Source organism: Oryctolagus cuniculus, chromosome 1 (genome assembly GCF_051225735.1).
Source record: "Oryctolagus cuniculus isolate XC-2025 breed Fujian yellow rabbit chromosome 1, ASM5122573v1, whole genome shotgun sequence".
Classification (NCBI taxonomy): Eukaryota; Metazoa; Chordata; class Mammalia; order Lagomorpha; family Leporidae; genus Oryctolagus; species Oryctolagus cuniculus.
Window position 1 is genome coordinate 223,074,899 of NC_142867.1, and position 27,987 is coordinate 223,102,885.

General features: G+C 40.3%; 1 pseudogene; it reads right to left on the bottom strand.

Moving 5' to 3' along the window:
- Positions 1–1,370: 1,370 nt before the first annotated feature.
- Positions 1,371–27,984, bottom strand: LOC100352450 (fructose-bisphosphate aldolase A pseudogene; annotated as a pseudogene).
- Positions 27,985–27,987: the final 3 nt, after the last annotated feature.

Below are 27,987 nucleotides of genomic sequence, written 5' to 3' on the forward strand. Positions count from 1 at the left end.
ATAAGAACATATAATGTGGACATTTAACATCATGCATGAGAAACCAAAGTCAGGATGGAGACTGGCAGAATTTTAAAACAGAAAGGAAAAGAGGACTAATATTATGTACAACAATGAAAATCATAGTGATTATTATGAAAGCCAATGTTTATTTTAAGGAATTGTGTTCAATGATGCCCCCTTATAATTGAAGTTACGCTCCAATTTTATGCCATATCAACATGGTAATTCTGCATAATACATATTATTGACCCATTTTTATAAAAAAGTTTTTTTATTCATTTCAAAAGCAGAGCTACAGAGGTGAAGGGAGAGAGAGAGAGAGATCTTCCATCTGCTGCTTCACTCATCAAATGGGCACATTGGCCAGAGCTGGGCTGGCCCAAAGCCAGGAGCCAGGAGCCAGGAGCTTCCTCCAGGTCTCCCACATGGATACAGGGGTCAAAGCACTTGAGCCTTTGTCCACTGTTCTCCCAGGTACATTATCAAGGAGTTGGTCTGAAGTGGTGCCCATATAGGATACCAGTGTCTCAGGTGGCAGCTTTATCTACTACACCATGACACAAGCCCCAAATTTGGCCCATTTTAAAGATGAGTAAAAGATGTATTGAGTATTAAATAACTCCCTCGAATTCACAGAATATGAACCCATCCATGTTCTTACATCCAAGACAATGGTCTTTCCACCACTCTGTTGTTGAGGAGGGGAGGAGAGGGCATGAAAGAATGATGAAGACACAGTAGGTAATGAAATGACAATGAGGGATAAAATGCAGTAAATAAAGAACTAAGAGAAGCATGAGACAGAGGAGGGAAAGTCTCTAAGATAGGGAAGCATGTAAGAGAAGAGAGTAAGGGGAAAGAGACAGGATGAAGAATGTAGGTGGAAGACTCCTGGGTGGAAATGTGAACCAAGTGGGCATGAATGATAAGTATTCTCACACATAAGAAAACTGCAGGTGCACTGAAGAGATGGATGTTTGGTATGGAAGAAACTGATGAAGAAGGCCAGTGAGAGGTGGAAGAAGTGACATATTTGAGACAGCCATGGGGTCAAATGACAGCCACTAAAAGCCATGGTAGATCTCACAAAATTGGCCCAGCCAGGCACTTAACCTGCATTCTTCTGGCTCTGGCCACTCCACAGAAATCAAAGTTACCTCTACATTTCAAAGTCCCATTTCAAAGCCCCCCCCTCCCCTTAAATAGCTGTTTATTGGCAGTGGGCTGGAAAAAGTGATGGAGTTAGTGTACACAGACAATATCACCCACCAAAGTCACGAGGGAGGCAAGAGTGATGCGAAACACAGCCTGGAATCCCCAAGGAGGCTCCCTCTTCAAGCGCAAGTGTGTGTGCGTAGGGGGGCGCTGGAGCCTGGAGTGTTGAGGGGGCAGCCTTAGAACACCTCCGCGTAGTAGGCGTGCTTAGAGATGAAGAGGGACTCGCTGGCTGCGGCCCCGGCCTGACCACTCGGGGTGTACTTCGCTTGGCAGGCGAGGCTGTTGGCCAGGGTCCGCTTCACTTACTCCTCTTGGGCAGCCTTCAGGTTCTCCTTCTTCCCGCCCCAGTCCTTCAGGGCCGGGGCCTGCAGGGCACGGCCGTAGGAGAAGGTCAGGGCCCACAGCTTCAGTAGGGGGCACTTGTTGATGGCCTTGAGATTGATGGATACCTCCTCCTCACTCTGACCTCCAGACAGGAAGGTAATTCCAGTGACAGCGAGGGGCACAGTGCGGTGCAGCGCCGTGACAGTTGCCATGGCAATCTCCTCGTGAGAATACTTTTGGGTGCAGGCATGGCTTGGGGTTACCCTATTGGGCTTCAGCAAGGTGCCTTCCAGGTAGATGTGGTGATCACTCAGAGCCTTGTAGACAGCTGCCAGCACCTTCTCAGTGACATATTGGCATTGCTTCAGGTCGTGGTCCCCACCAGGGAGGATTTCAGGCTCCACAATGAGCAAAATGCCATTCTGCTGGCAGATGCTGGCATAATGGGCCAAGACGTTGGCATTCTCCATGATGGCGAGGGCTGACGGGGTGTGTTCCCCAATTTTCAGCACACAACGCCACTTGGCGAAGTCGGTTCCATCTTTCTTATACTGGGCACAATGCTCAGACAGCCCATCCAACCCTTTAATTAATGCACAGACTGGAGGTGAGCCTTGACTTTTCTGTTGCAGTCTGTCTGGCCAGCATCAGAGCTCTGAACACAAACCACTTTCCTGCAGGAGAAGAGAAGAAAGTGGGAAGGAAGGAAAGAAGAAAAGAATGTGGGCTGGGAGGAGAGGCAGGTATAAAAGTAATGAGGAAAGCTACTGGTCCAGACAGTGAGAACTATAGCAAATTATCAAGACAAATACTCTGATTATGCCAGTAGGGAAATGGAGACCTAGGAAGGATCAAAGTCCTGTCTTCAGTTATGGAGCACATTGAAGTCCAACCCTAGTCCAGCCCCAGACTTCTACCCAGTGTTCTATCAATCACCCCATACACCTATAAAGAAAGGGAAAGAAGAGACACAGGGCATACAGGAACCAGAGTAGTTAACGGAATGTTCAGGACCAGCATTGCCCTGCAGCAGTTCCCCATAGTAGGAGAGTTCACCTGCAAGCGCATCCTGTTCTTGGAGCTCAGGTTGTGAAAAACTGCAGACTTACGCAGGTGCTGCTATTTCTGTCCTGTGTCCTATCTATTTTCAACCAGGGATGCTGTGGGAAGGATTTGTGAAATGGTAGATCTGCTGCTCTTTCACACCTTCCTTTTCTCCTTTTGCAAACCAAGCCTCCAACCCCAGCCTATTCCTGTAGATAAGGGGTGCCCCTACTCCACAGAATCTCTGGCTGGGACAATCTGCTGTCTGTCCTGAATGAATCACTCTGCATTATGCAGGAATCTGACCTCATTGTGAAGAATTTGACCTCATATGACCTATTGGTGAAGGTTCCCTGGGGATTACTTAAACTGACAGCAGTAAGCATCCTGGAAAGACTAGTGGCTGAGTCAATAAGTGGATGAATGAGTCAATGGATAAATATTGAAACACTACTACTCAATTTGTAAGTGGGAATACTTAGGTCCAATGAGTGACAAGATTAGCTTCACATTTACAGCTAGTGATGGACAGGTTCAACACTAGAAGTGGACCTTCTGAAGAAACACAGAGACAGGGTTAGGTCTAGGGACCATTCAACATAATTACACTCTGATGAGTTCTGAAGTGAATCAAAAGACCCCAAAGACAGGAAAGACCAGGAGAGCGTGGATTACTTGGATCAATCAAAGGAGGTGCTTGTTCATGGAGTGAGATAGGCCAAGGGCATGGCAGGAGTCACAGATTATGCCATGCAAGACAGCCTCATGTAGGTATTAGAAAGTCAACAGGGCTGGTGCTGTGGAGTAGTAGGTAAAGCCACCACCTGGAGTGCCGGAATCACATTTGGATGCTGGTTTGAGTCCCAGCTGGTCCACTTCTGATCCAGCTCTCTGCTATGGTCTGAGAAAGCAATAGAAGATGGCCCAAGTCCTATACCTGCATAGGAGGTGCAGAAGAAGCTCCTGGCTTTGGATCGGCGCAGCTACAGCCATTGCAGCCATCTGGGGAGCAAACCAGCAGATAGAAAACCTCTCTCTGCCTCTCTCTGCCTCTGCCTCTCTGTAACTCTGCCTTTCAAATAAATAAATAAATAAATCATTAAAAAAAGTCTACCCTGTGAAATCACCAACTTGTATTCCTGAAAGAGCCAGGATGGATATCAAGGCCATGAAAAATGGAACAGAAGGATGAAAGGAAGGTGAAAGGGAGAAAGATTAGGGGACTTCCAGAATCCATGAATTGTGCATAAAGGGAATAACCACTAAGACTAGCAGCATGCACTGGGCAGCAATGAAAAATTGTATGGAAGGAAAATATTTAAGAAAAGCAATTGGTACCAAAAGTTCTATTTGAAGAAGGGTTTCGGTATAAGAGTGTGCAAGTTATACACAGAGGACTCATAGAATGGCAGATGTCCTAAACAGCACTCTGGCCTCAGAATCAGGCCTTAAGGCATTCGGATCTGGCTGAAGAGCCCATGAGAGTATTTGAGCATGGAAAGTCAAGACACTCTGGCAAAAGAAAAAAAAAAGAAGACCTAAATGAAAGATCTCTGCGAGTGAGATACCAGTGGAAAGAACGGGCCATCAAAGAAGGAGGTGCCTTTCTCTGAAGGGAGGAGAGAACTTCCACTTTGACTATGACCCTGTTGGAATAAGATCGAAGTCGGCAAACTCAAAAGGCTTCCATCGCCTTGGCAACTCATGACTAGAGCCTAGGGAGATTACTGACGCCATAAACAAGAGTGTCAAATTGTTAAGTCAACAACAGGAGTCACTGTGTACTTACTCCTCATGTGGGATCTGTCCTTAATGTGTTGTCCAATGTGAAGTAATGCTATAACTAGTACTCAAACAGTATTTTACACTTTGTGTTTCTGTGTGGGTGCAAACTGATGAAATCTTTACTTAATATATACTAAATTGATCTTCTGTATATAAAGATAATTGAAAATGAATCTTGATGTGAATGGAATGGAAGAGGGAGCAGGAGATGGGAGGGGTGCGAGTGGGAGGGAAGTTAAGGGGCGGGGGAGCCATTGTAATCCATAAACTGTACTTTGGAAATTTATAATTACTAAATAGAAGTTAAAAAAAAGAATGTGTAAGTGAGAAGGTGGGTCAGGGGCTGCTCAGAATCCATGATAGATGATTCCTAACCTGGATTGTCTCTGAACTTGAGCAAGTGCTCCTGGTGGAACTGGGAGAGGCTAAAATTTAACAAGAAGAAACAATCTTCATGCAAATTAATCTGAATGGAAAAGAAGCATCAGAAAATTCCAGGATATGTTTGGTTTGTTGGTTTTCCTAAAGTAGCAGTAGAATAAATTAAATGCATACTTCAGAGGGCAGCAGATCACTGTTTCATAGGAGGAAAGGTCTGGTGTGGTACAAAGTGCATTAGATAAACACGCTCTGCTTTTAGTTCAAGCACTGGATTTGGAAGCTATCATTTCCTGCCTCATCAAAGTCTAAGTTTCCCCGCCTATAAAATAGCGATAGTGCTTTACAGTTTCCCCCAACTATAAAATAGCAAATAGTGGTTTCTGAGGATCCTCTCTACATTCCTTTCTTTTTCCCTCTTAAATATTTACTTCTGTCATTTCTTAATATGTTGGTAAATAACTGGGGTAGACAAAACACTTCTCATTTAATTTTTCTTACCTGGGTGGAAAGACAAAGGCTCCTCAAACAGGACCCGGAGCCTATGGAAGGAAACCAGTTTAGGAACTTGCTGATGATTGCTTAGTAATCAGTCAGGCTCTGTGATCCTTGAGAACTAAACACTAGAATATTGGGAAGAGTCCAAGTGTTTGTACTCTGCAGCTCCTCACAACCCCTCTTCCTCATATGTATAGACCAAGTTGCTTCTCTAATCCAAGTGAGCTTATACCGACTGGACATGGAAAACCCCACATTTGACTGCAAACCACTCAGAGCTTAATCAACATCATGCTTTGATGTGGGAACTTGGTGTCTAGGGTCGGTTTCATATTTCCTTATAAGCTCTCATTTTTCAAATGACTTTCCTCAAAAAGAGCGTTTCCAAAGGTCGAATATAGTGATTAGTGACATGTACACATTTAATCTTCTCCAATCTTTCCCTGTCTGCGGCTCCCCTCCGTGCTTCCATCCTTAGAGTTTTATGCTTGTGTCAAGGAAATGTTTTCATCTGTCTCACTGCTATTTTCTTTTCTGTCTTATAAATCCTTAAAGAAATGTAGTGTGAGGGAATTTAGTGAGGGCTAGATGGATGGCCCCAGAGAATGAATTCTCTTCATCTGAAGAAATCTGTATACTCAGAGAAGCAAACTGCATCTTCCAATTTTGTCAACGTAATTATTAAGCATTTATAGAACATCTCTCTCTCTCTCTCTCTCTCTCTCTCTCTCTCTCTCTCTCCTTCTCCCTCTAACAACTAAAAACAGTTTAATTAGTTGGTTTTCACCTCAGTCCTGTAAAGATAGACGATTCAATTTATCCAACCTTAGATTAAATGAACATTTGAACCCAAGCTCTCTGATAGAGGAACAAGAGTGATGGCCTAGAGTCAAATGCCCTGGGTAAACCTTTTGGAACTGCAGTTTTTAAACTACATGACCCAATGAAAATCATTTCATGACTCCAGGGTCAACATGAAAAAGTAATGTACATTGTGATACCAATACAACAGGCATTCCCAATGACACTGAGACAATATGCTCCCCCAAGAGTAGGAAAATTGCTGTTTACAGAAATAACAATATATGAAATTCATCCTTAGGTGTGTTAACAGGGAAAGAAGAAATTGAGAAACCATGTAATACAGAATAAGGGATGTGGGACCCATTGAACACCTACTAGTTCTAGCACTTAGTCTTCCGCTAAGCCTTATAAGAATCATCTAAGGAAACTGTGAATCTGTGGCTTTATTTATTTATTTATTTTTTATTTATTATTTATTTGAGGTTTAAAAGCAAGATGTATTAGAGTCAAAGACCTCCAGCCAGAGCAGCATGCAGGGGGGCTCCAAGAGGGAAAAAAACCTGAAGGGGCCCATGGTACTGGAGTTTTTAAGCAATTTTGGGGAATTAAAAACTTATCAGCTTGGCCGGCGCCGCGGCTCACTAGGCTAATCCTCCGCCTAGCGGCGCCGGCACACCGGGTTCTAGTCCCGGTCGGGGCGCCGGATTCTGTCCCTGTTGCCCCTCTTCCAGGCCAGCCCTCTGCTGTGGCCAGGGAGTGCAGTGGAGGATGGCCCAGGTGCTTGGGCCCTGCACCCCATGGGAGACCAGGAAAAAAAGCACCTGGCTCCTGGCTCCTGCCATCGGATCAGCGCGGTGCGCCGGCCGCAGCGCGCCGGCCGCGGCAGCCATTGGAGGGTGAACCAACGGCAAAGGAAGACCTTTCTCTCTGTCTCTCTCACTGTCCACTCTGCCTGTCAAAAAAAAAAAAAAAAAAAAAAAAAAAAAAACTTATCAGCTTAACATTCAATTACAAGGCGGGGACAAAACCCATCAAAAGTCCTGATTTGCAATCCTTTATCCTGCCTGGCTTGCTCATGCTAAAAAAATAAGGGACCTCGGCACAGAGGGTAGCCGAGATAATAAATACAAGATACCTTTCAAAAAATAGGTTCTATACAAAAAAGGTGATACTATTGGCACTTTCTTGGTATATTTAACAGTTAACAACTGATGGAAATAAGCCATGTGAAGCTGGTGGTTTAAAACAATAATCATTTATTTAGCTCACAATTTTATTGGTCAGAAAATCAAGCATTGTTCAACCTAGTAGACCTAGTGTTGGCTGGGCTCCAACATGCACATTCAGTAAGCCGCAGGTCACTTAGTTAACTCTACACCAGAGGTCAGCTGGTTGTTGACTAGGCTGTTGTGGACACACAAGTGTCATCATCCAATAGGTTATCTAGTCCCAGTTTGTTTTCTTAAGATAGTAGCAAGGTTCCAAGCAGCCCAGCTCAGGTTGGAATAACACCTTGGAGGTTTAGGCTTAGAACAAACTCAGTCATTGCAACCATAACATATTTGTCCAGAGCAAGTCTGAAGAGCAACACAGTTTCAAGCCATAAGGGAGTGAACTCTATCTCCTGATGGAAGAGGCTACAAAGTCACATTGCAAAAACTGAATAAAGGGAGGTGAATAGTTGCAACATTTTTGATAAACCATCTTGTTCATCATACTAAAGCAACAAGAAAGGCCACTAGCTTCTTTACCTTGTAACCGAAAGCACAGCTTTAAAATTGTGAGCTGTAATAAAAATTATTAATCAGTACCACCCTGGTTTCTGATTCTTCAAACCAAGTTTAGAAGGCGTAAACAGATGAGTTGACATTACATGCCCTATATAAAGAAGCACTGTGGACTAGTGACAAAAACAGTATTTTCTAAGTGATTCCCTGAGAGTGAAAGAGACACGGTCCTTTTACAACGCTTGCTTCAAATACTTTCAAATAGCAAGAAGGCAGTCTAATAGACCTGCTAACTAGGCATTCATCTCAAGTTTCAACATTCTTTTCAAGCATTAAGTTAGGGCATCCGGAAGCTGAGCCCTTGGACACCATTATATCAGCCTTGAACGAAATTGCCTGCCCTGAGTTATGATTTAGTGTCACACCCTCTGCCTTTATGGAGGGCCAGTATGTGAATCATGCACAAGACCATTTCTGTATCTTTTGTAAAACTCTGGTTGAACATAAAATGCACTGAATGATGTTTGTGTTTTACTTTAAAAATGGGGGTATATGCTTGTGTTAAGGTCTGAGAAGAATTTTCTCTGTGGATGAATTTGTACTTTCCGAATATTGTGTAACTCATAATGCTTCTCGTTACAGCTTAACTGCCAAAAAATAAACTAATTGTCCCTGTACTATAATCTTCTCAACTCAAGGGCTTGAAGGTGCCAATTCTATCTGCCTTTTTTTGTTCCAAATGTCTTTTCAAATAACCTTACATGTTATTCCTCCTACTTGTTTTAACTGCTAAGTCACCTTAAGCCATTTCAGAAAAAGTCAAAGGACATATTTGAAATATCCTTTTTTGAAGTGAACTAATGTCCTGGGTAGATGTTTGCATAATTATAAGTTTGGTTTTGAAAGATTAGCCATTCAGATGCTATTTTTATCACTCTTAGTACAAAGACTATGTTAAGCTGCCCCCACATGGATAGGGGTACCAGAGTTTTGCTTTTTGGTTTCAATAGTTTTACTTTGCTGAACTGTGGTTATCTGTGTTGAAGTCTTTCTGCTCAGTTATGCTTTTTCCTTGTAACAATAGAAATCTTTTTTTAGATACAGGAAAATTATGTTTACTAGAATTGCTAATTATATTTAATGATACACAATTTAGATTTAAAGTGCTGTGAATCTTACCTAGCTTTAAACTGGTTTTACTCTTGGTAATCTTCAAGTTGGTCAGAACTTTGGAAATGTATTTATTTTCTGATTGTCAAAAACTTGGCAACTTTTCTTGGGCTACTTTTTTTTTTTATTTTTTTTACAGGCAGAGTGGACAGTGAGAGAGAGAGACAGAAAAGTCTTCCTTTGCCGTTGGTTCACCCTCCAATGGCCGCCGCGGCCAGCACGCTGAGGCCGGCACACCGCGCTGATCCGATGGCAGGAGCCAGGTACTTCTCCTGGTCTCCCATGGGGTGCATGGCCCAAGCACTTGGTCCATCCTCCACTGCACTCCCTGGCCACAGCAGAGAGCTGGCCTGGAAGAGGGGCAACCGGGACAGAATCCGGCACCCCGACCGGGATTAGAACCCGGTGTGCCGGCGCCGCAAGGCGGAGGCTTAGCCTAATGAGCCGCGGCCCCGGCCCTCTTGGGCTACTCTTGAAGTCAGACCTGTGTCAAAAGGATGGAAACTTTGTCTCTCCTATTGACTGCTGTTTCTCCTGGGTTTTTGCCATGAAAGGCAATAAATGTTTACTGAATGATTGTGTAAGGATTTGTTCTGCATTTTTCTTATTGCCAGGGAGTTTCCCAGCAGGTCCTTGGCCTCTTTGGCTAAAGAATTTAAACTATACTGTGACCATAAAATTGCATGCTTTAGAAGTTGTTTGAAATAACTGAATATGATAATGACCATGACAAACAACAATGAATTAATGAAGCATCATGGATGTGAAGTTAAGAGTATCGTCTCCTTTCTATTGGCTTCCTCTTCTTCCTCATCTCTAATATTTTCCTTGTCCTCTGGACTTGTGGCTCCCCCCGGAAACAGAGTCCAGGTATTGTCTTCTAGATATGTTTTTGGAAAAGTACACACTGATGTTCCAAGAGTTCACTGACTGGTATACCTGTTCAAGGAGGTCTTCGCCATCCAGGTTGCCTCTACCCTTGGCTGATTCAGTGAAAGCCCCAAGGAACTATAGACGTATTTCTTCTTATTGCATTCTGTACATTACCTTCAGCCCTGCAGTTGCATCTTGTTTATTATGTTCTATGATTGAAGATACACAAGGCATTTCTCCATCTTCATTGTACACCATCAACTTCCTCCCATTTAGGGGAATGTGGAAGCAGAAGAGATGATGATGAATGGCAAATATAAGGAGACAAAGAAAAAAAAACCAAAAACACTCAAGTCCTATATTCTTACTTCACAATGATGAGCTAATGGGCATCAACCATAAAATAATAATAATAGTAATAAAAAGGTGTATGTTTTAAGTAAAGCTAGAATAGGATACAGATGGTGACATCACAACTAGGGGAATTATTGAAGCTTTAAAAGGGTGTATCTGAGACCCTGGAAAAGCACTAGATTTTTTAGGTAGAGTCCTGTACCCTATTTTTAGACAAAACTTTGTATTTCTTTGATCTTCATTTTCTTTCATCCAAAAACTACAAGTTCTACACAAGGCAGTCTCTAAGATTTTATTCAAATCAAAAATGCTAGAACGCTGGCCATCAATCTGTGAAAACACAGTCAATATTTTTGGTGACCTGGTTAATGAGGGAATAAGAAGGTTCAAATAGTTGTGGTATCAGTCATTCTGGAGTTTATGTTTTCTTTATTTTTTAAGTGTGACTTCTCATGTTTTTTCTAACTTTGGAAAGGGCCTCTGTGTAGCTCCTCTGAGTTTAATCTCACTTACGGTGGTTGTTATAAGGCTAGGGCTGGAGGAATGGCCTTCAGAGATATTGGCAGGGCCATTTAAAAATGCATTTTAATAAAATCACAATTTTGTTTGATGGTTAGTCACAGCATTGTTTTCTTTAAGTTGCAAGTAATAGGACTGATTGTGGAAGATTATTATTTATCAAAAGCAAGAAAAAACTTCAATTAAAAAGCAGAAGTAAAGAATGTATCATATCCCACTTGAAAGTGTTTATGTATTTCACTAGTATGAGTCCATGTGCTGTACCTCAGTGGTAGGAAACATGATTATGTTTGAATTATTTTTTTTTTTTTTTGGCAGGCAGAGTTAGACAGTGAGAGAGAGAGAGAGAGAGAGAGAGAGAGAGAGAGAGAGAGGTCTTCTTTTTTCCATTGGTTTACCCCTCAAATGGCCGCTACGGCTGGCATGCTGTGGCCGGCGTGCCGCACCAATCCGAAGCCAGGAGCCAGGTGCTTCCTCCTGGTCTCCCATGCAGGTGCAGGGTCCAAGCACTTGGGCCATCCTCCACTGACCTCCCAGGCCACAGCAGAGAGCTGGACTGGAAGAGGAGCAATCGGGACAGAATCCAGCGCCCCGACTGAGACTAGAACCTGGGGTGCCAGCGCTGCAGGCAGAGGATTAGCCAAGTGAGCTGCAGTGCCATCTATGTTTGAAATTTTATCATCAGCCTGACAGATAGTGGATCCTAAATATTTGTAGACATATACTGAATCCCTTTTTATCTGTTCCCTAAGTGAAAGGTTATTTGAAAAGTACGGCCACTGTGTTTATGTGAAGCAGGGGATGAAGGGACTAACCAGAGCAGATCCTTAATCCTTCAAGTTCTTTATCTTGGATTTTTTCCTCTCAAATGCATTTACAGATGGATGGATTTTTTTATAGCTATCAAGCTGGAAGAAATACTGTGAAATGCTTAACAAATAATCATTTTACAGTACACAGTTCATCAATAAAAGCAGTAATGGAAAGCTAGGTAATAAATTAAATATGAAATGCAGTTGGAAGTAACAGTGCTCCCAGGCACCAAGGACATGTCACATTAGAGCTGTGGAGGACAGGTGTAATATCTGTTTAATAAATAGCTGCTATTGACAGGCAGAGAAAGGGGGACTGGACAATAAAGAAGTGTCATTTTGATTTTTAAAGAAGAAAACACAATCTGTTTCCCTCCCTTCATTACGAATACATCAGAATTTTAGTAGTTTTCCAAAAAACAGACATTTAGTAAGACCAATATTAGGTTAAACTATCACAAGCCACTATATACATATATATATAATATATATATAATAGTTGGCTGTTGGCATGCTCATGTGATTCAAACTAAAGCTATGTATGTAAAATAATCCTAGGAGCTATGTAGTTTCAAAGATGAAAATAGTTTTCACTGTATTAACTCATTCTGTGCTGTTTTAGTTAATCGAGATTGTGAGGAGGTTTACCAAAAGATTTACAATGAAATGGGAAAATACAAATTGATTAAAGTCAGAGACCCTAAAAATTACATGAAAATTTTAGATGAAGGGAAATTCAGATTATGCAGATTATATGATTTTACTTATTACAAAAATTAACACAAAAATATGACTCTCAGAATTGTGGCAGCCAAGACAAGGGATCAAAAGTAAACAAAAGTGGCTGGTGCTGTGCTGTATAGAGGAAAGCTACCGCCTGAAGTGTCAGCATCCCATATGGGTGCTAGTTCAAGTCTTGGCTGCTCCACTTCTGATCCAGCTCTCTGCTATGGCCTGGGAAAGCAGTGGAAGATGTCTCAAGTCCTTGGGCCCCTGCACCACATGGGAGACCTGGAAGAAGCTCCTGGCTCCTGGCTCCTGGTTTCAGATCGTCACAGCTCCGGCCATTGCGGTCAATTGTGGAGTTAACTAGCAGATGGAAGGCCCCCCTCTCTCTCTCTCTCTCCCCCACCTCTGTTGCTGCCTCTCCTTCTCTCTCTGTGTAAATCCAACTTTCAAATAAATAAATAAATATTTTAATAAAGTAAACAAAATGTATTTTCTTTTGCATTAGGGAAAAGCCTACAAAAAGTAAGATTTATGTAACATGGGGCTGAGTCACCTATAGAAATGAGGAAGAGATTGAATTAACAGGTGTTTTGATACCAGGAAGTAAAATGATCTAGTGGTGCTTTTCTAAAATTTTTGTTGTTTGGGTTGTAGTGTGATGGCATTTTTCTTGCTTATTTGTTTGTTTATTTAATACCATAATGAGATATTAGAAAAGGGAGGCCCAACATGTGGTTTTTGGAAACAAAATATAGAAAAAGTGTCATTTGAATTGTTCTCTCAAAAATATACAGAAAGTCTGCAGAAACTACTATCTTTAATTGTAGTATTTGTATTTTTTTTTAATTTGAAAGGAAGAGAAACAAGCGAGCAGAGACCATCCATCTGCTGATTCACTCATCAAATGCCTGAAACGGGGCTGGACTAGGCAGAAGTCAAAAACCCAGAACTCAATCCAGGACCTCATGTAACTAGCTAGGACCCAGGAACTTGAGCCATTGCCTACTGCCATGGTTTGGACTAGCAGAAAGCTGGAATTAGAAGAAAAGCAGGACTTGAATCCAGGCATGGGTTGTGAGTGACCCAAGTGCAGTCTTAACTGCAGCACCAAATGCCAACTCATAGCTACAATTTGTGGAGGTAGGAAATGACATTTGTTTACATTTTACTAATGAGAAAATCAACACATGGTGCTGCAGTTAAGTAACTTACCCAAAGCAACTCAGTAAGTGCCAGAACTAGGTTTCAAAATTGGTGGTTCAGGGTCCTCATTTTCAATCACTATGCCATTCTGACTCTTCTGCATGCCCAAGGCCTTCACAAATTTTATGAAGCAACTCAATATGTATCCAATTCCATCCACAATACACACAGATATAGGCAGCAATTGGTTAGTGACCTAAAAGAAGGGACTCTCAAACCCCATCAATTTGCTGGACAATGGACACGGTTAAATAAAAGTAGATGCAACTCAGGAGGTTGTGGAACACGGTGGTTAAGAGCATAGGATCTGAAGCCAGAGAAACAGAGACGGAGGCGAAGGGGGTGTAGTACTGGTGTTGAATTTCTAAAATTTACTGCTAAAGAAAACTCCAGAATGCTTTTTCATTTCTCTTGGTCTCAATTATCTCAGTCATAAAACAAGGACTATCAGTTTTGTCTTTCTGAGATTGTGCATGGATTAAATAAGATAATGCACGAAAAACTTTTTATAAATATTGCCTGGCAGAGGATAGGTTGTAATGAAAGTTACCAGTGATGGAGAAATGGTGTTAGTGATGATTAGGATGCATAGCCAGAGGCATGAGCCCTCAAACAAGGATTAATGACCCTTGTAATCTTAACTGAAGCTCTACAAAGAGAACAGAAAGCATACAGTTTGATCTAAATTGAGACTTCCAGACTCAAATATTAATTGATGAACAAAGATGGAGCATAACAGCCCTCATTCACTATCTCAGGACCATATTACAGATTGGTTAAAAAATAGCTCCTTTTAAGTTTAGAACCTCATTATGTAGATGTCACCGAACCATAAGACATTAAGCCGAGAGAGCTCGAAGTGTTTAACAAATCCAATTCCTCCACTCTAGAAAAAATGGAAAATGAGTCTGAAGAAGATGAGCTGTTCAAACATCCAGGGCCAGTGAATGGCAGGTCTAATCTGGGCAATGCCCTACGTTCCGAGGTTCTTTTTGCTTATCCTGTCTGCTGGATTAATCATTCACTCACTGATGCTGTTTGGAGGTGTCCTGTAATGTGTATGAGAAAAACAGAGGGTGTGTGTATATGTGTGTGTGCTTCCCATAGTTGAGAAAACCATGCATTCCTGAAGCAGATCTGGGAAGTAAAAGAAAGAATTGAAGCAGAATAGTTACAGAGATATTCACAAAATTTCATAAGGATCATAGCAAAGAGCCCCCAACCTTGTATGATATAAGAAATGGTCTGGCAGGGCTTCAAGAAATACTTAGAGGCAGGACTGAGAAAAAAAGGCCAGCCAGATGAATATCAATACAATAGGCCCCAACTCAACCAGGATATTTTGATCAGCTAGGACTTCTATTAATTCCATCTTTTAGATGAAGAAGTTTGGTAAAAGCAATGTGAACAACCTTTCCATTTTGCACAAAGAATACCAGAACTTGAATTCTAAGCCCAGTATCATGGCTCCAGAAATTGCACATGGTCCTAGTTACCTTAATTATCCTACAGCATCATTCTCTTAAATCAAATCCACTCTCAAGTGAATCTATCACGAATAGAAACATAATTCCAGAGAAAAGCATGCAAGAAGTTCTGTTTGGCAAATGAAACTAAAATACATGAATATAAGTTTATTCTAGCTTATATAGTCAGAAGAATTTATTTGATAATTTCAGCTGCATGCTAATTCATAAAATGATGAGAAAATGAGCCCAGTCTTGATTTTTTAACAGTAATTTTTCTGACAAAATTGTATGATCAAATGAAATGAAATCCTTCACTTTGAATTTAACTTTCATATCATGATTAGGAGGAAAGGTAATTTTTGTAAAAATATTTGAGAGATTCATCATTTTTCCCTGAGGCTTCTCTGAATCCTTTGATATTCAAATATTTCTCCTTTGAAGCTTCTAATCATCTTCAGTGTTGATTTTCTCTTTTTCAATTGTTAATTGGTCTAACTCAACCAAATCCTCATTTGCCAATGGCTTGGAACGTGCTCCCAGCAAACCTGAGCATCACTGTCATCAACTTCATGGTACTGTGAAGCTTTCACAATTTCATTTTGCAGGTGAGATGCATTGTGTTCTCATTATGATGTGGGTGCTCAAAATATTTTCTAAAATCAGTGACAGCCTAAACAACAACAACAAAAGTTATTTTGACAAGACTGGAAGATATGTGGTAGACACCTTGGCAAAGACTAATTTTATAACAAGACTTTTATTGAATACCTTTATGTAATGAAGACATGTGCACAACCATAATCAAAATTTAAGCATTGAACATTCACACAACATAAGGATTCTTGAATATACAAATGCCTTGAAATTCCCAAGGGTCCCAGAGTGAGAAACAGGAGACCCCATCTGCTAGTTTGAGAAGAAGAACATCTTGGGCTAACAAACAGGAGAATGATTTTACAAACAGTTTTATTTTATGGATTTATACATTTGAAATACATAAATATATAGATAGGAGATTCTATTAATATATTTCACTAAGTTTATATGTAGTTAAATTTTTTGCAGTACTTTGATAGCTTGGTACATGCTGTGAGCTGCTCCTAGGTAGTTAACTGCAGGCAAGCTAAATGACTTGGTTGAAGTTCCTATTGCCTACAGTGGATAAAGGACTTCTGAACTTCAGCATGTCTGGTGCACAGTCCGTCTCAAAGGGAAAGATAAATAATTAGGCCTGTCTCCTTAATCTGCAGCATTGTGGCACATCTTGGGAGCAGACATTTTAATGAAAAGACATTGAATGTTATCAGAGGCACCAACTGGTAATTCTGGGTTTGGAGTGTATACCAAGAGTCTGGTTAATTCTTTGTTGTCAATGATAAGAAGTAGCAGGAATCTATTCTTCAATTCAGGGAGAGTATCACTGATGGAGATGTTCTCTCTCTCCCCTGTATACCCAATGCTTTTTCACAAAACTAGTTTGTGTGCAAAGAGCTGGCCATCTGTTTTGTCTAGGGATGCAGTGCGAATGTCTGAGAACAGAAGAAGTTCGGACTTTCAGCTTTGCATAACTGAGTTCCAGAATTTCTTGGGGCTCAGAAGCCTCCTGGAGCCAATAAGTAAAGGAACAAATGGTGTTAATGTACTGTTTTTTCATTTACATCTTAGGCTTGGAATCCTTAAAACCGTCTGTCTCCATTTCATGACTCAACTATGCTTAAGTCTACATATTTTTATCAAGCTTATTGTTTTACAGTTGTCACAGCAATCATATACACACAGAAAATGCTTAAGTATGTGTATGCATGCACAGACACATAGAGACTAGAGACACACACCAGCTACTGTTCCCTGTATAAGTTACTTATTTGGGGCATAATAATAAGAAATGTATGTTCCTTATTTTCATTGATCCTTGCATCTTTCTGGAAGGAACTTGTTTTCATTCTTGTTCTATAGGAAAAAAACAGAGATTAAACAAGATGAGAACGCATGTCTAAAATCACAGAAGTGGGGGCGGAGCCAAGATGGCGGAATAGTGAGGGCGCGCACCGATAGTCCGGGAAAATTTAGTTTAATAAAAGGGGAGTTACGGTAGCCGCAGAAAAAAGAACCAGGAAAAAATTGCACGGGAAACCCTTCTGGATGGAGCAGCCGTGAATCGGAGGACCTACTGGGAGAACAAGGTCACCCACCGCGTGGAAGCCAAGTCGCGGGACCGAGCCGCAGAAGCCCCAGGGTCTGCGCGCCAGTGCTCCAAGGGGAGTGCATGCCACACAGACAACAGCGGGGAGACTTGGGACGCTCAGGGCTCCGAGTCCATACATCGGCGCTGGAAGGGGAGGTGAGCTCAATAACCCGAGACATTGGTGGGGAAACGGGGGTCAGAATCTAGAGGGGGGCCAGAAAGTGCAGCAAACTCACTACCGGAAAGAAGGAAAAAAAAAAGCTTCGGGGTTTCTCTTCCCCCTAACCTTGCAAAGGTTACAAGGCTGCAAGGCTTGAAGAATTCCCAAGAGACAAAGAGCAGGCCTCCTCTCTGGATTTACATATCAATGGGGGAGAGCTAAGGAACTGAGTCACTACAATTCAGTAGCCTAGGCAACCCAGTGGGAGTCCAGAGGAGCCAAAGACTGGAAGCTAAATACCATCAATTCTGCACAGCCATGCCCTGCGGTGTTACTTACCCCCTGAATAAATAAAATAAATAAATAAATAAAAAGAGAGAGATTTACCACGCATAACCTGAGGGTGTCACCTTTGCATACCCTTAACCAGGAAGAACCAGGCAGAGCTCTCAGGCCACACCCATCTCAAGCCTCCAAGGCTCCTCCAACAGCAGGCAGTCCACTTAACACGGACACAGTATAAAAAAAAAAAAAAGAAAAAAAAAACGCACAGTGACGCAAGAAGAATTAACTATGCCGAGTAACAAACACAGAAATAGAGGGAGCAAGATCAACGATGACACTATGATGCCTCCAAATAAGCAAAACACCCCAAGCCAAGAGTATGAAGATGATGAGATAGAAGAAATGCAAGATACGGATTTCAAAAAATTTATGATAAGAACATTTAGAAGTTTTCAAAAGCAAATCCTTGAACTACAGAAATCCTTAATGGACAAGATTGAAAATCTCTCTCGTGAAAATGAAATTTTAAGGAAGAGTCAAAATGAAACTCAGAAACTAGTAGAACAGGAAAGTGTTATAGTGAAGAGAAATCAAAATGAAATGAAGAGCTCAATAGATCAAATGACAAACACATTAGAAAGCCTTAAAAACAGAATGGGTGAAGCAGAAGAGAGAATATCGGACTTAGAAGATAGAGCACAGGAAAACATACAGTCAAACCAAAGAAAAGAAGAGGAAATTAGAAACCTAAAAAATATTGTTGGGAATCTACAGGATACTATTAAAAAAACCAACATTCGAGTTCTAGGAGTTCCTGAAGGCATGGAGAGAGAGAAAGGATTGGAAGGCCTTTTTAGTGAGATACTAGCAGAGAACTTTCCAGGTTTGGAGAAGGACAGAGATATCCTAGTACAGGAAGCTCATAGAACCCCCAATAAACATGACCAAAAGAGATCCTCACCACGACACGTGGTAATTAAACTTACCACAGTGAAACATAAAGAAAAGATCCTAAAATGTGCAAGAGAGAAACGTCAGATTACTCTCAGAGGATCTCCAATCAGACTCACAGCTGACTTCTCATCAGAAACCCTACAAGCTAGGAGGGAATGGCGAGACATAGCACAGGTGCTAAGAGAGAAAAATTGCCAGCCCAGAATATTATATCCTGCCAAGCTCTCATTTGTGAATGAAGGTGAAATAAAGACCTTTCATAGCAAACAGAAATTGAAAGACTTTGTGGCCACTCGTCCAGCCCTGCAAAAGATACTTAAAGATGTGCTACACTCAGAAACACAGAAACACGACCATCAATATGAAAGAAGGGAAAGGAAGAACACCTACCAGTAAAAGAGCACGGGAAGCTCAAAGCATATACTAGAAAATATTTCCGGGAAAATGGCAGGGCAAAGTCACTACGTATCAATAGTCACATTGAACATTAATGGTCTGAATTCTTCAGTTAAAAGACACCGTTTGGCTGACTGGCTCACAGAACACAACCCAACTATTTGTTGCCTACAAGAAACACATCTCTCTAACAAAGAGGCATGCAGACTGAAAGTGAAAGGTTGGAAAAAGATATTCCATGCCAACAGAAACCAAAAAAAAGCAAGTGTAGCCATATTAATATCAGACAAAATAAACTTCAATACAAAAACTGTTAAGAGAGACAAAGAGGGGCACTATATAATGATTAAGGGTTCAATTCAACAGGAAGATGTAACTATTATAAATGTATATGCACCTAATTACAGGGCACCGGTCTATTTAAAAGATATGTTAAGGGACTTAAAGGGAGATTTAGATTCCAATACAATAGTACTGGGGGACTTCAATACTCCACTCTCAGAAATAGACAGATCATCCGGACAGAAGATCAACAAGGAAACAGCAGATTTAATTGACACTATTGCCCAAATGGATCTAACAGATATCTACAGAACTTTCAACCCTACATCTACAGACTTCACATTCTTCTCAGCAGCGCATGGAACCTTCTCTAGGATTGATCACATACTAGGCCATAAAGCAAGTCTCAGCAAATTTAAAAGAATTAGAATCATACCATGCAGGTTCTCAGACCACAGCGGGATGAAGCTGGAAATTAGCAACTCAGGAAACCCCAGAAAGTATGCAAACACATGGAGACTGAACAACATGCTCCTGAATGAACAATGGGTCATTCAAGAAATCAAAAGAGAAATCAAAAACTTTCTGGAAGTAAATGAAGACAACAACACAACATATCAAAACTTATGGGATACAGCAAAAGCAGTATTGAGAGGCAAATTTATAGCAATAGGTGCCTATACCAAGAAATTGGAAAGGTACCAAATAAATGAGCTTTCAGCGCACCTCAAGGACCTGGAAAAACTGCAGCAAACCAAACCCAAATCTAGTAGGAGAAGAGAAATAATTAAAACCAGAGAAGAAATTACCAGGATTGAATCCAAAAAAACATTACAAAAAATCAGCCAAGCGAGAAGCTGGTTTTTTGAAAAAATAAACAAAATTGACACCCCATTGGCCCAACTAACTAAAAAAAGAAGAGAAAAGACCCAAATCAATAAAATCAGAGATGAAAAAGGAAACGTAACAACAGACACCACAGAAATAAAAAGAATCATCAGAAATTACTACAAGGACCTGTATGCCAGCAAACAGGAAAACCTATCAGAAATGGATAGATTCCTGGACACATGCAATCTACCAAAATTGAACCATGAAGACATCGAAAACCTAAATAGACCCATAACTGAAACAGAAATTGAAACAGTAATAAAGGCCCTCCCAACAAAGAAAAGCCCAGGACCAGATGGATTCACTGCTGAATTCTACCAGACATTTAAAGAAGAACTAATCCCATTTCTTCTCAAACTATTCAGAACAATCGAAAAAGAGGGAATCCTCCCAAATTCTTTCTATGAAGCCAGCATCACCTTAATCCCTAAGCCAGAGAAAGATGCAGCACTGAAAGAAAATTACAGACCAATATCCCTAATGAACATAAACGCAAAAATCCTCAATAAAATTCGGGCCAATAGAATACAACAACACATCAGGAAAATCATCCACCCAGACCAAGTGGGATTCATCCCTGGTATGCAGGGATGGTTCAACATTCGCAAATCAATCAATGTGATTCACCACATTAACAGACTGCAGAAGAAAAACCATATGATTATCTCAATAGATGCAGAGAAAGCATTCGATAAAATTCAACACCCTTTCATGATGAAAACTCTAAGCAAATTGGGTATAGAAGGAACATTCCTCAATATAATCAAAGCAATTTATAAAAAACCCACAGCCAGCATCCTATTGAATGGGGAAAAGTTGGAAGCATTTCCACTGAAATCTGGCACCAGGCAGGGATGCCCACTCTCACCACTGCTATTTAACATAGTTCTGGAAGTTTTAGCCAGAGCCATCAGACAAGAAAAAGAAATCAAAGGAATACAAATCAAGAAGGAAGAAGTCAAACTATCCCTCTTTGCAGACGATATGATTCTGTACTTAGAGGATCCAAAGAACTCTACTAAGAGACTATTGGAACTCATAGAGGAGTTTGGCAAAGCGGCAGGATATAAAATCAATGCACAAAAATCAACAGCCTTTGTATACACAAGCAATGCCATGACTGAGAAAGAACTGCTAAGATCAATCCCATTCACAATAGCTACAAAAACAATCAAATACCTTGGAATAAACTTAACCAAGGACGTTAAAGATCTCTACGATGACAATTACAAAACCTTAAAGAAAGAAATAGAAGAGGATACCAAAAAATGGAAAAATCTTCCATGCTCATGGATTGGAAGAATCAACATCATCAAAATGTCCATTCTCCCAAAAGCAATTTACAGATTCAATGCAATACCAATCAAGATACCAAAGACATTCTTCGCAGATCTAGAAAAAATGATGCTGAAATTCATATGGAGGCACAAGAGACCTCGAATAGCTAAAGCAATCTTGTACAACAAAAACAAAGCCGGAGGCATCACAATACCAGATTTCAGGACATACTACAGGGCAGTTGTAATCAAAACAGCATGGTACTGGTACAGAAACAGATGGATAGACCAATGGAACAGAATTGAAACACCAGAAATCAATCCAAACATCTACAGCCAACTTATATTTGATCAAGGATCTAAAACTAATTCCTGGAGCAAGGACAGTCTATTCAATAAATGGTGCTGGGAAAACTGGATTTCCACGTGCAGAAGCATGAAGCAAGACCCCTACCTTACACCTTACACAAAAATCCACTCAACGTGGATTAAAGACCTAAATCTACGTCCTGACACCATTAAGTTATTAGAGAACATTGGAGAAACCCTTCAAGATATTGGCACAGGCAAAGAATTTCTGGAAAAGACCCGGGAGGCACAGACAGTCAAAGCCAAAATCAACTATTGGGATTGCATCAAATTGAGAAGTTTCTGTACTGCAAAAGAAACAGTCAGGAGAGTGAAGAGACAACCGACAGAATGGGAAAAAATATTTGCAAACTATGCAACAGATAAAGGGTTAATAACCAGAATCTACAAAGAGATCAAGAAACTCCACAAAAACAAAACCAACAACCCACTTAAGAGATGGGCCAAGGACTTCAATAGACATTTTTCAAAAGAGGAAATCCAAATGGCCAACAGGCACATGAAAAAATGTTCAAGGTCACTAGCAATCAGGGAAATGTAAATCAAAACCACAATGAGGTTTCACCTCACCCCGGTTAGAATGGCTCACATACAGAAATCTACCAACAACAGATGCTGGCGAGGATGTGGGGAAAAAGGGACACTAACCCACTGTTGGTGGGAATGCAAACTGGTCAAGCCACTATGGAAATCAGTCTGGAGATTCCTCAGAAACCTGAATATAACCTTACCGTTCGACCCAGCCATCCCACTCCTTGGAATTTACCCAAAGGAGTTTAAATTGATAAACAAAAAAGCGGTCTGCACCCTAATGTTTATTGCAGCACAATTCACAATAGCCAAGACCTGGAACCAACCTAAATGCCCATCAATGGTAGACTGGATAAAGAAATTATGGGATATGTATTCTTTAGAGTACTATACCGCAGTAAGAAACAACGAAATCCAGTCATTTGCAACAAAATGGAGGAATCTGGAACACATCATGCTGAGTGAAGTAAGCCAGTCCCAAAGGGACAAATACCATATGTTCTCCCTGATCGGTGACAACTGACTGAACACCAAAAAGGAAACCTCCTGAAGTGAAATGGACACTATGAGAAATGGTGACTTGATCAGCATAGACCTGACTGCTAATGGACAACTTAATACATTATCCCTCGTAGTATTTTTTTTTGTCTCTTGTACTTAATATGACTGGTTTAATTCTGTAATTATCACACAGTTATTCTTAAGTGTTGAAAATGAACTGAAATGTGATCCCTGTTAAACATAAGAGTGGGAATAAGAGAGGGAAGAGATGTATAATTTGGGGCATGCTCGGGCTGACTTGCCCCAATTGGTAGAGTTGGAAACATACCAGGGGATTCCAATTCAATCCCATCAAGGTGGCATGTGCCAATGCCATCTCACTATTCCAAGTGATCAATTTCAGTTCACAATTGATCATAATGAAAGGACTAAGAGTCAAAGGGAGCACATAAACAAGTCTAGTACCTGCTAACACCAACCGATAGAATAAATAAAGGGGAGAGTGATCCAACATGGGAAGTGAGATACTCAGCAGACTCATAGAATGGAGGATGTCCTAAATAGCACTCTGGCCTCAGAATCAGCCCTAAAGGCACTCGGATCTGGCTGAAAAGCCCATGAGAGTATTTCAGGCATGGAAAGCCAAGACACTCTGGCAAAAAGATCTCTGTGAGTGAGATCCCAGTGGAAAGAACAGGTCTTCAAAGAGGGAGGTGCCTTTCTCTGAAGGGAGGAGAGAACCTCCACTTTGACTATGACCGTGTCTAAACAAGATAAGAGTCGGAGAACTCAAGGGGCTTCCATAGCCTTGGAAACTCATAACTGGTGCATAGGGAGATTACTGATGCCATAAACAGGAGTGTCAATTTGTAAAGTGAACAACAGGAGTCACTGTGCACTTACTCCTCATGTAGGATCTCTGTCCTTAACGTGCTGTACACTGAGGCTTAATGCTATAACGAGTACTCAAACAGTATATTTCACTTTGTGTTTCTATGGGGGTGCAAACGATTGAAATCTTTACTTAATGTACACTAAACTGATCTTCTGTAAAAAAAAAAAAAAAAAAAAAAAGAAATTATCAATTCCCAACTTGATTCTCACTGGGATTAAACATGACAATAGGTCTGATCTGATTTCATCATCATTTAAAAAAAATCATCGATTATTTTTCACTTTATGTTTCTGTGTGGGAGCAAACTGTTGAAATACTTACTTAAGGTATACTAAGCTGATCTTCTGTATATTAAGATAATCGAAAATGAATCTTGATGTGAATGGAAGGGGAGAGGGAGTGGGAAAGGGGAGGGTTGTGGGTGGGAAGGACGGTATGGGGGGGGAAGCCATTGTAACACATGAGTCGTACTTTGGAAATTTATATTCATTAAATAAAAGATAAAAAAAAATAAAATCACAGAAGTGATCACCTCTATAAAACTGGAATTTGAAATCAAGTATGCCTAAATGCAAAGCTCATAATCTAAGGTGTATCTTTCTTATGAAACATGTTGAAAAATTTATCTCTCTGTATATTTGTGTTTAATACAATGAAATATTTTAAATGTGTAGCATAAAAGTTACTGTAATAAGGATGAAAACAATGGTCCATTGGGAATGTAATGGTGTAAGGATTCATTGAAGTCTGACCTCATAGATTCGCAGAATGAGAAGGAACATGAATGACTTTAAATTACCCTGCACTCAAATATATGCACTGGACAGGAATCAGAAAGAGATGTTAATAGGATAATTACTACATGTTTTCAGTTTCTGCTGTTCAAAATAGGGTTTCCAAACTTCCAGAAGTGTGCAAGAATCAATGTTATGGATAATTCACATATTGTAGGATACAAAAAGGCACACATTGTTGGATTTAAAGTAAAGTTTGCATACAATTTTTGTATAAAACAGAAGTCTTGATTTGCATTTTGTACTTTCAGAATCCATTTTGAGACTGATTTTCCTGGATTTCTATGAATACCTATTCATTCTCCTTAGTTGTAAGATTTTCCTTGGGTGGAGGGTGATGATGAGCAAGCTCTCAGAGACCAACTGACTCAGATGATTCCACAGTCATTTGTAATTTGCAGAAGTATATTTTGAATTGAGATATGCTTTTCTTTGCAAATCCAAGTACTGAGCTTCCTCTGCCGAAATGGCCAATCCATCTATGAAACATGATTTTTCAGGAGCCACAATCCTTTGTTCAGTCAAAGTCGTTAAGCATATTTTATCTGTGTAGTCAAATGATTCACCAGTCAGATTTCAATTAGACAGTACCGTTCACTATTCTGTCTTATCTGGAACTCAAATTACGTAGCCTTTCTGTCATTTAGCCTGTGTTCAAGAAAGGCTATGACTCAGGTGAGAGCATTCTCTCCCTGGGGCTTCAGTCTCCTTTTCTGGAGATGTGGAGAATGCAGACCTGTCACGCCTTATGTTGACTGCTCTTGATTTGTAAATAGGGCTTAGAACCAAGACATTTCAAAGCACTTGGCCTTGACCTTAAAGTGAATGTCCTAGAGCATTCTTATGACTATTTTTAGATAATTTAACATCTCTGGGAACTTCTGAAATGAGCCAGGCCTCCAATTCCATAGTAACCCCTGCAGGTTAATATTTTGGCTGTTTAATTTCTCTAAATAAATATCAGAGGTTAACAACAGTGTCAGACCAGAATTCTGAATAGAATGAGGTACTGTTGGATCCAACAAAGGACCTGAACAACAAGCTAGGGATGCCTGTGCCATAATTAGTCAAGTTGACATCAAAACTTTGACATAATGCAACCAAGGAGTTTAATATTTGGGAAAAACCCACAATCCAGGATTTTAAAGCTCTCTACCATAACTAAGTATTTTATCCACACCAACCCACCTTAGCTAAGGAAAATGCAAGGACAAACTCTTTCGTGTCATCAGTGCAGGGCTTTCCTGTTCTCTGAACTTGCCTTCATGCCCCAGCACATTTGCAGAGACTGTTTTCTCTGTCTCAAATGTTCTTCTCCAACTTAGCAAATTCTCTATTCATCCTTCGTGATCCAGATTAATTAAACCTGAGCTGTGGAGACACATAGAGCTGGGTTTGAGTTCTTATATTCTAATTGGTGTGTGGCTTAGTAAACTATGTCTGAGTTTGTAAATTGAGTACAACAATAATTATGTTGTATAATTGCTGTGATTAGCACATTAAGTGCAATTTAAAAATTATTTATAAAATGCTTATCACATGGTTGACACACGGTTATTTTTGTTATTGTTAATAGCATTTTTACTGGATTTGAAACAATATCGGTCTCATTCCTAATTCCTTATTCCTAAGTATTTTCTGATAATAACCCTGCTATTATCCTAAACTAGAAATTGACAAGCATTTTTCAGCAAGCCTTAAGATTGTATATATTCTAGGTGCTGTGGGCCCTGAGATTTTTTATTGTCAGAATCACTCAGCTCTGCTATTGTAGCATTACAGCAGTGATAGGCAAAACAAAAATGAATGGGCCAGAGAGTTTAAACTCTTATATCAAATATCAGATTTTATTGAAGTTGTAATGCAAAACATCCACTTCAGGGGACTTCTAGTTGTGGCCCTGAAACCCAGTTGAGTATTCTATCTGTTTTGAAAATGAAGTCTTATTGGTACACAGCGATTCCCATTGTCTTATGCTTAATTCATCTCTGATTTTAAACTACAATGCTAGAATTTAGTAGTTGATACAAAGACTTTAAGAAATGCAAAACCTATGGTCTGGTCCTTTTCAAAAATAGTTTTCCAATTTAGCACAATGCCTGGCACATAGCTGTTGAGTGAAAAAGACTAACTACAAATATCTAATACCAACAATCTGGGCTTAGGACATTGAATTTTCTGTGAAAGCTGATAGAAAGGAGGTATCCTAATCTAGAGAGATCCATAGAGGTCAGAGAGCCAACCAGAGAAATTATGAAGAGTAGAGTTGTGAGCTTTGGTTCTGGAGATCAAACTAGTTGCTGTAGCCCTCTTCTGTGCTCCCTGCTGGATAGTGTCTAGATGAAGAAATTGATATATAGATAACGGGACAGTTTTATCTCAAGGTAATATATCTGGTGGAACCCTGGTTCATTTCCAGGATGTCTGCAATTCATATCTATCAAAGAGACAGGTGCATTTGACTGACAGATGGATACAAATGTTGGGATCACCCCCAAATTGAGTGATCACCATACAGCTTCTCATATCCTACAATGTTTTTCTTTTATTTGTCCACAAGTATCTTTCTGGCCCATGGTTCAAGATGATCAGCTTAATGGTCTGCTTGTTTTTGTAATGACTGCCCATAAAATTTTTAAAACACATTACAGCATTCTGCAGATGAGCAAGTCTATGACTGATGAGGCATATAATTCCACTCAACCATGTTTGGCCAATATCACTCTGTACCCTAAACCCCTTTTGTTAGACCCATCACTATGAACTAAAATACTTTTGATATTCCCTTTTAGAGTGATTTCATTTTTCTCCATTCCCTCTATTTAGCTTCCAATATCACCAGGGTACTTTGGGTTTCAATGGAAACAGACTGATGCTTACACGATCATGGCTAGTTAATGAATTTATGTAGAACCTCTTTTAATCAAGTACAAACTATGTTTCACTTTTCAGCTATCCAGCTGATACCCTAAAAATCCCCTACATTATAAATAACTATCTCCCTTAGACAACTAGAGATCTCATCTTTTAAAGCTATCCCCAGAATATAAGACTCTAGCAGCTGAATTGAACCTGTATGTATATAAGTACTATCATACAGTCATTTTGGCTTATGTATCAATTTCAAACTTAACAAATACAAACAAAAGTAATAAAGTGTCCCCCTAATATTTAAGAGCTGTTTATCAGTCTTTGAGGTGTTAGGGCCACTGTTTCCGAATCCTCTTCCTGCCAGTGAACATATTAATTGCATCTGTTAATCTACTCTAAGCACCTCAACACATTCTTTAACTCATTAAAGGACATTCTCAGCAATGGATTTAGCCTTCTTAAGGGTTTAACACTAATCACTTGTCAAGTCTGATCATAAGAAATTTCTACCTAAATCACATTCTCTTTAAGTTTCATCTACTGGATGTTGTCCTTACTTCTGCAGCCATATCAAGCCCGTCTTGCACTTCTAAAATGCAAAATTCAGAGTTGAGAACAACTTTCAGGGCTCTCTGTGTAAATTTTGTCCCTTCAAATCCAGTGTCCCCAATCCACTCAGCCATGTT